Source organism: Gopherus flavomarginatus, chromosome 12 (assembly GCF_025201925.1).
Source record: "Gopherus flavomarginatus isolate rGopFla2 chromosome 12, rGopFla2.mat.asm, whole genome shotgun sequence".
Lineage (NCBI taxonomy): Eukaryota > Metazoa > Chordata > Testudines > Testudinidae > Gopherus > Gopherus flavomarginatus.
The window spans coordinates 38,571,842-38,584,054 of NC_066628.1; the positions used below are offsets into that span (position 1 = coordinate 38,571,842).

General features: G+C 48.5%; 1 protein-coding gene across 1 annotated transcript in view; it reads left to right on the plus strand.

Annotated features, from left to right (window-relative positions):
* Window positions 1–4,689: 4,689 nt before the first annotated feature.
* The window catches only part of GRIN2C (glutamate ionotropic receptor NMDA type subunit 2C), a 46,935-nt gene continuing 39,411 nt past the window's right edge, over window positions 4,690–12,213 (plus strand). The window contains exon 1 of the mRNA XM_050920843.1: window positions 4,690–4,783. The gene's annotated coding sequence lies outside the window, so the exon portion shown is untranslated. The remainder of the gene's footprint in view (window positions 4,784–12,213) is intronic.

Sequence of the window (12,213 nt, forward strand, 5' to 3'; positions counted from 1 at the left end):
ATGGCCAGATTTTCAGAAGAGCTCAGCAGGTGTGGTGCATGGTGCATACTGAGCTCTTTGGAAAGCATGGCTTACATGATTTGCCCATGCCACATAGCAAGCCTCTAGCAGAACCAGCACATGACCTCAGAACTCCTTAGTTCCAGGCCAATACCTCAAGTGAAAAGCTATGATTCCTTTGTAGGCTGAACCTCAGGCTGGAAGCCAGGGGCTCCTAAATTCTACATCCTACTGGGCCAGGGATTCACTGCAATCTGATCCTGAGAGTGGCGGCTCACCCTCTGTTCCTGTTGGCATCTGCTCCACTCAGAGTCGGACTCAGGCCTTCTGGAAATGGGTCACCTAGGGCCAGTCCTGTGAGGTGATGACACCAACAGGGGTGGCAGGTACTCGCAAACTCTGGCCCACAGCCTCACTCTTCCAGCTCTAGTGTGGGGAATAACACTGGGGAGAGAGAGCCCCCTCCCCTTCCCCTCTCTCTCACAGAGGAGCAGGGGTTATCTTATAGCCTACTAAAGCTCTTTTCAATAAGATAGTTGGGGTGATGCGAACCCTGGGGAAGGGATCCCTTAACCTCCCACCCGAGTGGGTTTTTTCCTTCCTTTGCAGGATTTTGCTAAATATTCTCTAAGTTCAGCACTGTGTGGTCAGGTGACCATACAGCATCTGTGGGGTAGGGGTCCGGGCAGAGACAGATGCATCGTGGAGGTGAATGCCTGGCTGCGAAGATGGTGTTGCCAGGAGGGCTTTGGCTTCCTCGACCACGGGATGCTATTCGAGGAAGGACTGCTAGGAACAGATGGCGTTCACCTTTCGAAGAGGGGAAAGGCCTTATTTGCGCACAGACTGGCTAACCTAGTAAGGAGGGCTTTAAACTAGGTTCGACGGGGACAGGTGAGCAAAGCCCACAGGTAAGTGGGGAACAAGACCTGGGAGATGGGTTGGAAACAGGAGGGAGCACGGGCTATAATGGCAGAGAGGAAGGAGGGTCAGGGCAAAGCTGGGAGGCAAGATCAAACCAGTATCTTAGATGCCTATATACAAATGCAAGAAGTATGGGTAACCAGCAGGAAGAACTGGAAGTGCTAATAAATAAATACAACTATGACATTATTGGCATTACTGAAACTTGGTGGGATAATACACATGACTGGAATGTTGGTGTGGATGGGTATAGTTTGCTCAGGAAGGATAGACAGGGGAAAAAGGGAGGAGGTGTTGCCTTATATATTAAAAATGTACACACTTGGACTGAGGTGGAGATGGACATAGGAGACGGAAGTGTGGAGAGTCTCTGGGTTAGGCTAAAAGGGGTAAAAAACACGGGTGATGTCGTGCTGGGAGTCTACTACAGGCCACCTAATCAGGTGGAAGAGGTGGATGAGGCTTTTTTCAAACAACTAACAAAATCATCCAAAGCCCAAGATTTGGTGGTGATGAGGGACTTCAACTATCCAGATATATGTTGGGAAAATAACACTATGGGGCACAGACTATCTAATAAGTTCCTGGACTGCATTGCAGACAACTTTTTATTTCAGAAAGTTGAAAAAGCTACTGGGGGGAAGCTGTTCTAGACTTGATTTTAACAAATAGGGAGGAACTTGTTGAGAATTTGAAAGCAGAAGGAAGCTTGGGTGAAAGTGATCATGAAATCATAGAATTTGCAATTCTAAGGAAGGGTAGAAGGGAGTACAGCAGAATAGAGACAATGGATTTCAGGAAGGCGGATTTTGGTAAGCTCAGAGAGCTGATAGGTAAGGTCCCATGGGAATTAAGACTGAGGGGAAAAACAACTGAGGAAGTTGGCAGTTTTTCAAAGGGACACTATTAAGGGCCCAAAAGCAAGTTATTCCAATGGTTAGGAAAGATAGAAAATGTGGCAAAAGACCACCTTGGCTTAACCATGAGATCTTGCGTGACCTACAAAATAAAAAGGCGTCATATAAAAAATGGAAACTAGGTCAGATTACAAAGGATGAATATAGGCAAATTACACAGGAATGCAGAGGCAAGATTAGAAAAGCAAAGGCACAAAATGAACTCAAACTAGCTATGGGAATAAAGGGAAACAAGAAGACTTTTTATCAATACATTAGAAGCAAGAGGAACACCAAGGACAGGGTAGGCCCACTGCTCAATGAGGAGGGGGAAACAGTAACGGGAGACCTGGAAATGGCAGAGATGCTTAATGACTTCTTTGTTTCAGTCTTCACTGAGAAGTCTGAAGGAATGTCTAGTATAGTGAATGCTTACGGGAAGAGGGTAGGTTTAGAAGAGAAAATAAAAAAAGAGCAAGTAAAAAATCACTTAGAAAAGTTAGATGCCTGCAAGTCACCAGGGCCTGATGAAATGCATCCTAGAATACTCAAGGAGTTAATAGAAGAGGTATCTGAGCCTCTAGCTATTATCTTTGGGAAATCATGGGAGACGGGGGAGATTCCAGAAGACTGGAAAGGGGCTAATATAGTGCCCATCTATAAAAAGGGAAATAAAAACAACCCAGGAAACTACAGACCAGTTAGTTTAACTTCTGTGCCAGGGAAGATAATGGAGCAGGTAATCAAAGAAATCATCTGCAAACACTTGGAAGGTGGTAAGGTGATAGGGAATAGCCAGCATGGATTTGTAAAGAACAAATCGTGTCAAACTAATCTGATAGCGTTCTTTGATAGGATAACGAGCCTTGTGGATAAGGGAGAAGCGGTGGATGTGATATACCTAGACTTTAGTAAGGCATTTGATACAGTCTTGCATGATATTCTTATAGATAAACTAGGAAAGTACAATTTAGATGGGGCTACTAGAAGGTGGGTGCATAACTGGCTGGATAACCGTACTCAGAGAGTAGTTGTTAATGGCTCCCAATCCTGCTGGAAAGGTATAACAAGTGGGGTTCCGCAGGGGTCTGTTTTGGGACCGGTTCTGTTCAATATCTTCATCAACGATTTAGATGTTGGCATAGAAAGTACGCTTATTAAGTTTGCGGACGATACCAAACTGGGAGGGATTGCAACTGCTTTGGAGGACAGGGTCAAAATTCAAAATGATCTGGACAAATTGGAGAAATGGTCTGAGGTAAACAGGATGAAGTTCAATAAAGATAAATGCAAAGTGCTCCACCTAGGAAGGAACAATCAGTTTCACACATACAGAATGGGAAGAGACTGTCTAGGAAGGAGTATGGCAGAAAGAGATCTAGGGGTCATAGTAGACCACAAGCTTAATATGAGTCAACAGTGTGATACTGTTGCAAAAAAATCAAACGTGATTCTGGGATGCATTAACAGGTGTGTTGTATACAAGACACGAGAAGTCATTCTTCCGCTTTACTCTGTGTTGGTTAGGCCTCAACTGGAGTATTATGTCCAGTTCTGGGCACTGCATTTCAAGAAAGATGTGGAGAAACTGGAGAGGGTCCAGAGAAGAGCAACAAGAATGATTAAAGGTCTTGAGAACATGACCTATGAAGGAAGGCTGAAGGAATTGGGTTTGTTTAGCTTGGAAAAGAGAAGACTGAGAGGGGACATGATAGCAGTTTTCAGGTATCTAAAAGGGTGTCATCAGGAGGAGGGAGAAAACTTGTTCACCTTAGCCTCCAATGATAGAACAAGAAACAATGGGCTTAAACTGCAGCAAGGGAGATTTAGGTTGGACATTAGGAAAAAGTTCCTAACTGTCAGGGTAGTTAAACACTGGAATAAATTGCCTAGGGAAGTTGTGGAATCTCCATCTCTGGAGATATTTAAGAGTAGGTTAGATAAATGTCTATCAGGGATGGTTTAGACAGTATTTGGTCCTGCCATGAGGGCAGGGGACTGGACTCGATGACCTCTCGAGGGCCCTTCCAGTCCTAGAGTCTATGAGTCTAAGTTCAGCATCCTGTGGGCAGCTGACCATTAGTACTGGGCCCAAGCAACAGCCGGACGCTGCGGGCTGCTAGAGCTTCACTGCCTGTTACCCCACCCCAGCCTGCCCCAAGCCCCGCCCACTAGTGACACCCCCCACCCCGGCCAGGGAAGGGGGCTCCCTTAAAGGGCCAGGCTCTTGCCCTGTCGGACTCCCCTGAGTTGCCGGGATGGAGTTTGGGTCAGAGGGCGGGGGCTGGGAGCACAGGGAGTGAGTGGGGGTAGGGGACAGTAAGCGTAGGTGGGGTGGGGAGTGGGGCAAGAGGATGGGGGCAGGGACCATGAAAAGGGGGGGGCAGAGCGGAGGGAAGTGGAGCGCGGGAAGGGAGGCACGAGCACCCCGAGGGGGGGCGCCCCTCCCCCTCGGACTGGGATGCTCCAATCCCCCCGGCCCCTCCCGCCCCCGGTCTCGTGGGTCGCCGGGACGCGCGGGGCAGGGCGCGGGACAGGCGCGCGCGTGGGGCGGGGGCTGCCCGGTCCCGCTCAGCCTGAGGCGGGCAGAGTCGAGCGGCGGAGGGCTGGAGGCAGGACCGTCCCCCGGTGGGGCGGGGACACCTGCTACAAGCCGGGGCGCGCGGCCGGAGCCGTGGGGCTCTCCCCCCACCTCCGCCATGAGCAGCCCTCCGGCCCCCCCGAGGGCTGCGCCTGCTGCTCCGCCGGGGGGAGCCGGCAGCCCCAGCGAGCCCCCGCCGCCAGCCCGCTCTGCCTGAGCCCCCGCTCGGGAGGAGGGACGGCGAGCCCGGCACTTGCTCCCCGCCCAGGAGGAGACGAGCTGGAAGCGCCCAGCCCGAGCCACGGGGACAGAGCCCGGGACCCTGGAGCGCCCAGACCTGCCGCGAGGAGCCGGGGCTGCAGCTGCCCGCAGTTTCCCTCTAGTAAGTAGCCGCGGTGCCTTTAGACCAGCCCCGCCGAGCCCGATCTCTCGCCCCGTCCCGGGCAGGGAGGGCTCCAGCCCTGCAAAGGGGACTGACACCTGAGGACGCAACTTTTGTCTGGGGCACTTGGCCCGCGGGGCCGGTGGTCCCTCGCCAGCGATCTCCCTGAACCTTTTCTCTCCGGCCTCCCCCACCCCTGTCAGCCTGTTGCTCAGCTCCCCTTTGCCCGGCACTCCAGAGCCCCGGGCTCGCTTGCCTCCCTCGGCTGAATCCCCAGCACCATGTTGAACGCGTTGACAAGAAGCGATTCAGTGGACGAAAATGAGGTTTGAACGTGTCCTTTAAAAACGACTCCCGCTGTCGGTATTTACATCCCCAGCTAGCACCTTGCGTAACAGAGCATGAGGCAGGACACTCTGCCTTTATTTTTGGTTAATCCATATTTGACCTTTTTAAGCTGCATATTTGTGTGTGTGTCAGAGCCCGAGCCTGGCAAAGGAGGAAAGTCTTGAGGCTCCAAGCCTTGGGGAGAAATATTTCCATGTTGCCTCTGCACTCTTGGCATTTGCCTGGCGATGATTATTGCTCTGTGTTCTAATCGTGATCGATCGGCTCCCCCGGCTCCAACTGTTGCTGCAGGAGGAGCTAGGCAAGAAAGGGGGGGAATTGTATATCAGATCAAGGTTGAAAGGAGACATAGCTTGACTGAGAGGAGTCTATGAATTGCAACTCATTTTCCATCTGGAGTCCCAAGAGAAGGAAAAAGGAGTGGGGGGAGGCGGTTGGAAGAAAATGGCAAAGAAAGTAAGGGGGAAAATGATGGGGGTTGGGGGGCAGAGGGAAGCTGGAATATCTTCCTTTTGGGAAAACTTACAATCCTTTGCAGCTTTTCCCTCTTTTTGGCTCAGTCTAGACTCCCATCATTTGCTCTGCTTGATAGATCCCTCTCCCTCATCCATGCAATGACAAGCATATAGTAATAGTCTACCCTTCCTCCTGCTTTCCCCTTCTCCTTTTCCTCCCCCAGTCATGCTTCTGTTCAGTATTTCTCACCTGAGGGTTGCATTGATTTCATTACTTTAAATATATCAACAACTCGCTATTTTTCCTCTCTCCCCACAACACTGCACATTTTTCACTTGCATTCTCAGGTTTGGAGGTTTCTGTAGTTAAGGTTTGTTTTTTTTAAGTAGCAGGACTCTTTTTTATTTAATCCCTCAAGTTAAAATGTCTGCAAGAGCTTTTCTCCATGTCAGACCCCAACATTCAGCATTTGCGGGGAAAATAAAGAGATGCTTAAAATACAAGTAATGTTCATCCATCACATCAATTAAAATACACAAACCTGTCTGGCTTTAGGATGTGGAAGTATACGAAAAACTCAATAGATTGTTGCTTTTAAAATGACATTTTGCAGGCACTCGGTCTATAACATGCAATGCAGGCATTTGTTTTGTTTTGTTTTCTGTTAGCTTAAAAGCAAACACCAAAGCATTAAAATGTTTTGTTTGCTACCCTTCTGCCATTCATCTATTTCCATATATGTTGTTGTCAACCACACTATGTTCTGACAGTATGGTAAATACAAGTTTTCATGGCAGACCCTAAGGAAATAACCATTGCGGACTTTAAGCTCAATGGTGTGATCATAAAACAACTGTTTGCATAACTGGGTTGGAAAAATGTTTGGAGCCATATTGTTTCTTAAGGCAGAGCTGACAAGAGAGTGTGACACCGTTTATTGGATCAACAGATAATGCAGAATACACAGAACAAGCTTTCGGGTCTCTGAAGGCACCATCAGTACCTTAAGCAGAACCTGGAGCTTGCGTGTTCATGATACTTGGTATTTATATAGTGGTCTTTATCTTCATAGAATATTAGGGTTGGAAGAGACTTCAGGAGGTCATCTAGTCCAATCCCCTGCTCAAAGCTCAAATCTTCAAAGTGCATTAAGCTCAGTCTTTCTCCCATTGCAATCTGTGGCAAACCTCTTGTTTGCTTCCATGGAAATGGACTCAGGCCTATTATTCTCTTTCCCCCTGCCCCTTCCCCGGTAGGAAGTAGGTGTTACTATCCCAGTTTTACAGATGTGGACACTTACTCTATGGTCTCCCAGTTTCTACCTTGTCCGCAAATGGGCCACATGCTTTGACCTGCCACTCATCACACAGCAGCAGCCAGCCTCCCTCAGGCTGATAATCTGCCTTTTAAATAATTTCTCTAAATAAGTACTTATGTGATGCTTATTTAGAGGCTTTTTACAATGTGGATTAAAGGGACTACGGTGGGTGGGTTAGTACTAACAGAAAACCCACAGCTTGCACCAAAACAAAAACTAGCCAACTGAGCAAAGATGACCCTTTTCTTCTCCATCTCTCCTCCCAGTGTAAATAACCATAAGGATGAGGCACAAGCTGACCCAAGATGGGAAATTATCCCAAATGTATCCCAAGTGTATTCACCACTCTGTGCTTAGGGATGCAATCAGATCTATCTGGGATGTAAATCCCCGAGCACAGGGTCTTGTCAATGCCAAAGAGCAGAACCTGAACATTAGCTTTTAATTTCCTGGGCTTTTCTTAGCTTTGCCACAGCCCTCGATGTTATTTTGATGCAGTTTTTTCATACTTCAGTTTTGTTTTGCTTGATTTCTCCCCCTCCCCCTTTTACCATCAGTCTTTCTATTGTGTGCATTCCTGATTTCTTTTATTAATTCATTCTCTCCCTCCAACATTTCCCCCTCACCACATCCTCTCGTGCTGGGGTACATACCATTAAAACGAAACCAAATGAGGTGGGTTTGACCCCTTTCCTGTTTAAAATAAATATGATTACTATTTATTTCAGTCTTGCAACATCCCTGTAAAATAGGTAGGTACAAGCTGGTATTGATGGGATAAAGAGATCTAGCTCTTATGTGGGGTGTGGATAATGCCTTGCACCAAGTAGCCCTAATTCCTGATAGGGGCCTCTAGATAAGTGAATAATAATAGATCAAAGTATTACTATATCCATTTTACAGACCAGAAAACTGAGACAGAGGCTAAGATCACATAGTCAGTGACAGAACCAGGCATAGAACTTGAGTCCTGATTCCTTCCCTTCATGCCCACTGAGATCATCCAGCAATTTCAGTGACTGATCTAATTTACTCCTTTAGCTTAAACAGCATCTTTCCTGGGATACAGTTATGGCATCTGCTAAGTTTACACAAAGTTGGCTTTGGAGGGGGGCAGGTGGGCAGGAGATGCTTTTGCTTTTTTTTTTAAACGAATACATGTGTGACTCCACTGGCCCTGGGAGGGGCAGGTTATGGAGGTGCAAATTCAGTCTGGGATGTTTGGTCCCCTGGTCAGAAACTTAAGTATCTTCTGCTCTACAACACCCCCCTGCCAAGGGCCTGCTGTGCCCACCCTGTTGGCTGCTGGCCCCTTACTCTCAATCCAACCACTGAAGTCAATGTAGCTTATCAATGCAGCTACTTTATCACCCAGCCAGTCCCCTGGATGACTTCCCCCTCACCCCTGTGGACTGAATTTGCACCTCCATAACCTGCCCCTCCCAGGGCCAGAGGAGGTGACACATGCTTTTTTTTTTTTTTAAAATACATTTTCAGGCGAGATTTGAACTAAGTGAGATTAATTTTGCTGGCAATGTCCGTAAAATCGGCAAGAAGAGGTTCCTGATGAGATAGGCTTCACTCAGTGGCTCCCATTGGTTTGGCTGGTGGGAACGCTCCCTTTTGGCTTATTTGGGAGAGTTGCTGCCTCAGGGCCTAGGGTCTTAGCTGCAGCCCTGTGGATAGGGGAATGCATTCATTCCGTTAGCCCCCTTCCAGTTGACAGACACAGCCAACAGCATGTAAGCAGCCTTGTAACTGGATGCTACTCCAAAATACCAGTATGGCAGTTCCCTTCCTTTGAAGATGTATATGTGATGACCAGGGACTGACAGGAGCCATTGGCTGAGAAACTGCACCATAAGCTAAAGAAGTTCCCAGGATAAAGGAATGTTTAGTTGTTGGTGGAGGTACCTAGAGACTGTTGCTTTCATTAGGAGACCCTTGGAAATAGGGTTCTAGGGAGTTCTGGCAAGCTAAGCAGGGTTGGCCCAGGTCATGACTTGGAGGGGAGTCCTCCTTTGGTGATCCACTGAGGGATGCTCCTCTCCCTGATGCTAGATGGGGCTGATTGTGTGAAATGGCTTGTACAGTGGCTCACCCACCTGATGGCTTAGTGCATCTGCATGAGGGCGTTTTCCCAACAGATCGATTTCAGCACCTTCTCCAGGCACCTTATCGCCACCGTTGTCCCAGTGTGTTCAGAGACTCCTGAAGCACCAGTCCCGTCATTCTCCAGAACTGTTGTTGGGAAGAAGGGGCTTTGGGGTGTCTTCCAAGCATGAGGCACTGCATTCTGAGGGGAGTGGCTAAACCAGAGTAGCTGCAAGAGTCAGGGGATGCTGCTCATGCTGTGGAGAAACAGTGCAGACTGCACTGGTTCAGCTGGGCCTACAGGAAGAACCTTCTCCTTGGTGTCAAAGACAGGTGGTACAGCCAATGGTCCTAAAACGCCAAGGATGGCAGTGACATGGTATTGCAAACTCCAGGTGTTCCCGCCAGTGGTCAGAAAAGGATGAATTTCCCAGTGTGAGGAGGCATGTACCATTCCTCTGTGCTGGAACTGAATCCCAGTTTGGTGCTTGAGGTCCCTCTTCATAGGAGATATAAGAGGGGAGGGAGGTCCTGCCAATTACTGCAATTAAAGATTCTGTAGCACTTGCATTGTAAGAGTTAGGGTCTGGCCAAGTTCCAGTTGATATCATTGTATTCTGTTGACCTCAATTTCCCCCTGCAGTCAGAACTGGGGAGGGTATTCTCAGTCAGAGTCTGTCCTTGGGTTATAAGCAGCTGCTACATTTCAATCTAGCCCTGGATGCATTTCAGCAGTGGGTGAGTTAATTCCTGTGTTTGTGTCAATCTACCCACCTTTATCATCTCAGGGTGCTAACGGTGGGGTGGTGGGAACGTTTGCCACTTTAGGGGTCCATCCTGCAAGGCGCTGAGCACTTTGGACTCAATCCAGCAAAGCACTTTAGCACATTCAGCAGGTGAACAGTCTGTTTAAAGTCAATACTTAACCCACCTGCTTAAGTGCTTTGCTGGATTGGGATTTGAGTGCTTGGCATCTTCCGACATTGAGTCTTTAGCTAGCTTGCCAATCAGGATGTTGGCTTTGGGGAGGATGCTGGAGCAACAACAAGGGGTCTGTTACCAGCTCAGGCAGGGTAGCCACGGAGAGAGAGGACTCCTTCCATTGCAGCCAGCTCACTGGAAGGAGGGGACTTTGACCATTTGTGGAGCTGCTAATGGTTGAGCCATGATGAGAAGTTGATTATGTTTAGTGATGTGTCAGGTGCAAACAAATCTGATCAGCAGCTGTGAGGACAAAGTGCTGCCTAAAGTATATTTAAATGTCCTTGAGGAGAAATTAAACGGGCAAATCACTGTTTTTTAAGAGAGGCTTTTTCCTCAGCTCAGGTAGTTGATGCCATATTCCCTATGAATTATTTATTGCAGGACTAAAAATACCTGGAAATTCACAGCAAGAGTGTAAGAGATTCTTCCTCCTCCAGCCCAGGCAGGTGTGTGGGGAGACTGGGTGTGTGGTGTGCTAGGCTGGGGTCAACTATCTGTTTTCCTGTGGCAATGAGTGTAACGGTGAACCCTAGAACTGTGGGAGAGTCCTAGGTTTCCATAGCCTGGTATTAAGGCATCACTTTGTTCCTGCCGTTCCCTCCATCTAACCCTTAAACTGCACTGCTCAGAACAGCTGAGGTTTATCTGGAGAGGTTTTGGGAATTCAGTCCAGTCCTGGCCTGAATACGAGCAGATGCTGGAGAGAGTCAAGTGGGTGAGTTGGTTCTCCTGTCAGATTTGACCTAAACTTCTCTTCGAGGACAGAAATCAGATTGAGGCAAACTGCTGATCTCCTGTTCTCCATTGGCTCCCTAGCAAGGAGAAAACTGCAGGGCCTTCCCCCCGGTCACTGGATGAGGGTAATCAATGACCCAGCAGTGCTCACATTTTGCCCATCACTCTAGTCTAAGGACAGAGTCATTGGCTTCCCCGTCTGGTCTCGCTGCCAGGCTGTGAGACTGAGCCATGCATTAGTGGTGCTTCTTTACAGGGGACCTTACGCTTATTGGCAACAGAACACCAGGTTCCCTGCTAGGTGGGGAGGATGGGGCTGTGACTGTGCAGGTTGCTGCAGGGGTCACTCACCTGCTAATGCATAAAGGCAACCTGGCTTCTCATTCCCAGAGGAGATCCAGGAGAGTCCAAGGGGGCGAGACTTGTTGCATGTTGTTCTGTAAGAGCTGGAGCTGAGCCCTCCTCTAGCCTGTGGAGAGAGAATGAAAAGGAAATCTCATCACTATAGTATTTGTGTTATTGTAGAGCCTAGAAGCCCCGGGCATGGCCCAAGACCCTGTTGTACTAGGTGCTGGACAAACACAGAACAAAGACTGTCCTTGCCAGTGCTGACAATCTTGACCAGCAGCTGGTGCAGTAGAGGTGCAATTCAATAAGTGCCTATGTTAAAAATGGCTCTTCCTCTGCTAGAAACCTTCCAGTTGGGCTTTAATTATTATTAATAATATTAGCTATTGCAATTATGTGGAGCTCTTCTACAAACCCGAATCCTCCTCTGTAACTTGATTCATCCCCCTTAGCTGGAGGAGAAAGTGCATTTACATAGTCTTATTCCCATTCTCCAGAGGTGACACAGAGGTTAAGTGACTTGCCCAAGGCTGCAGAGGGAGCCAGTGTCAGAACTAGGAGTAGAACTTGGGTGGTCCTGTCTTCTAGGCCTGTGCTGCAGGCTCCACTTCCCACCTTTTGCACTCCATCCCTGCTTTGTTTCATTGCTAAGAAAGGAGAGGAGTAAAAGCATGAGGAAAGGGAAGGGCCTGGGATGTGAAACTGCGTGTGCAGCCCAGCAGGCTGCAGATCCCCTGGTGGGAGGTGCTCCTCCCTGCAAAGATGCGTTTGGAATTACAGCTTTTAATTGCAATTGGCATTTGCAAGACTCCTGCTGACAGCCAACATCTTGCTGCAAAAGTGACACCAGCATTTGTGTCAATAGCAGGGTGGGAGGCTGGTGTCACTGTGTAAAGGAGCCTCCCTCTTGCTCCATTCCGGCTCTTAACATCAGAGGACAGTCAAAGATCTCCTTTCATTACTCATCCATTAAAGATCCTCTCTGGATTGGTCAGTCAGCACTGCATGTGGAAGGGAAAGGTTCAGTGGGGCAGCTTTGCACTTAAAGCACAGGGCACAGGGGTTTCGGTTCTGTCCCTGACCTGCTGAGTGACCTGAGGCAAGTCAATCCACTGCCACGTGCCTCAGTTTCCCCTTTGTGCGAGGA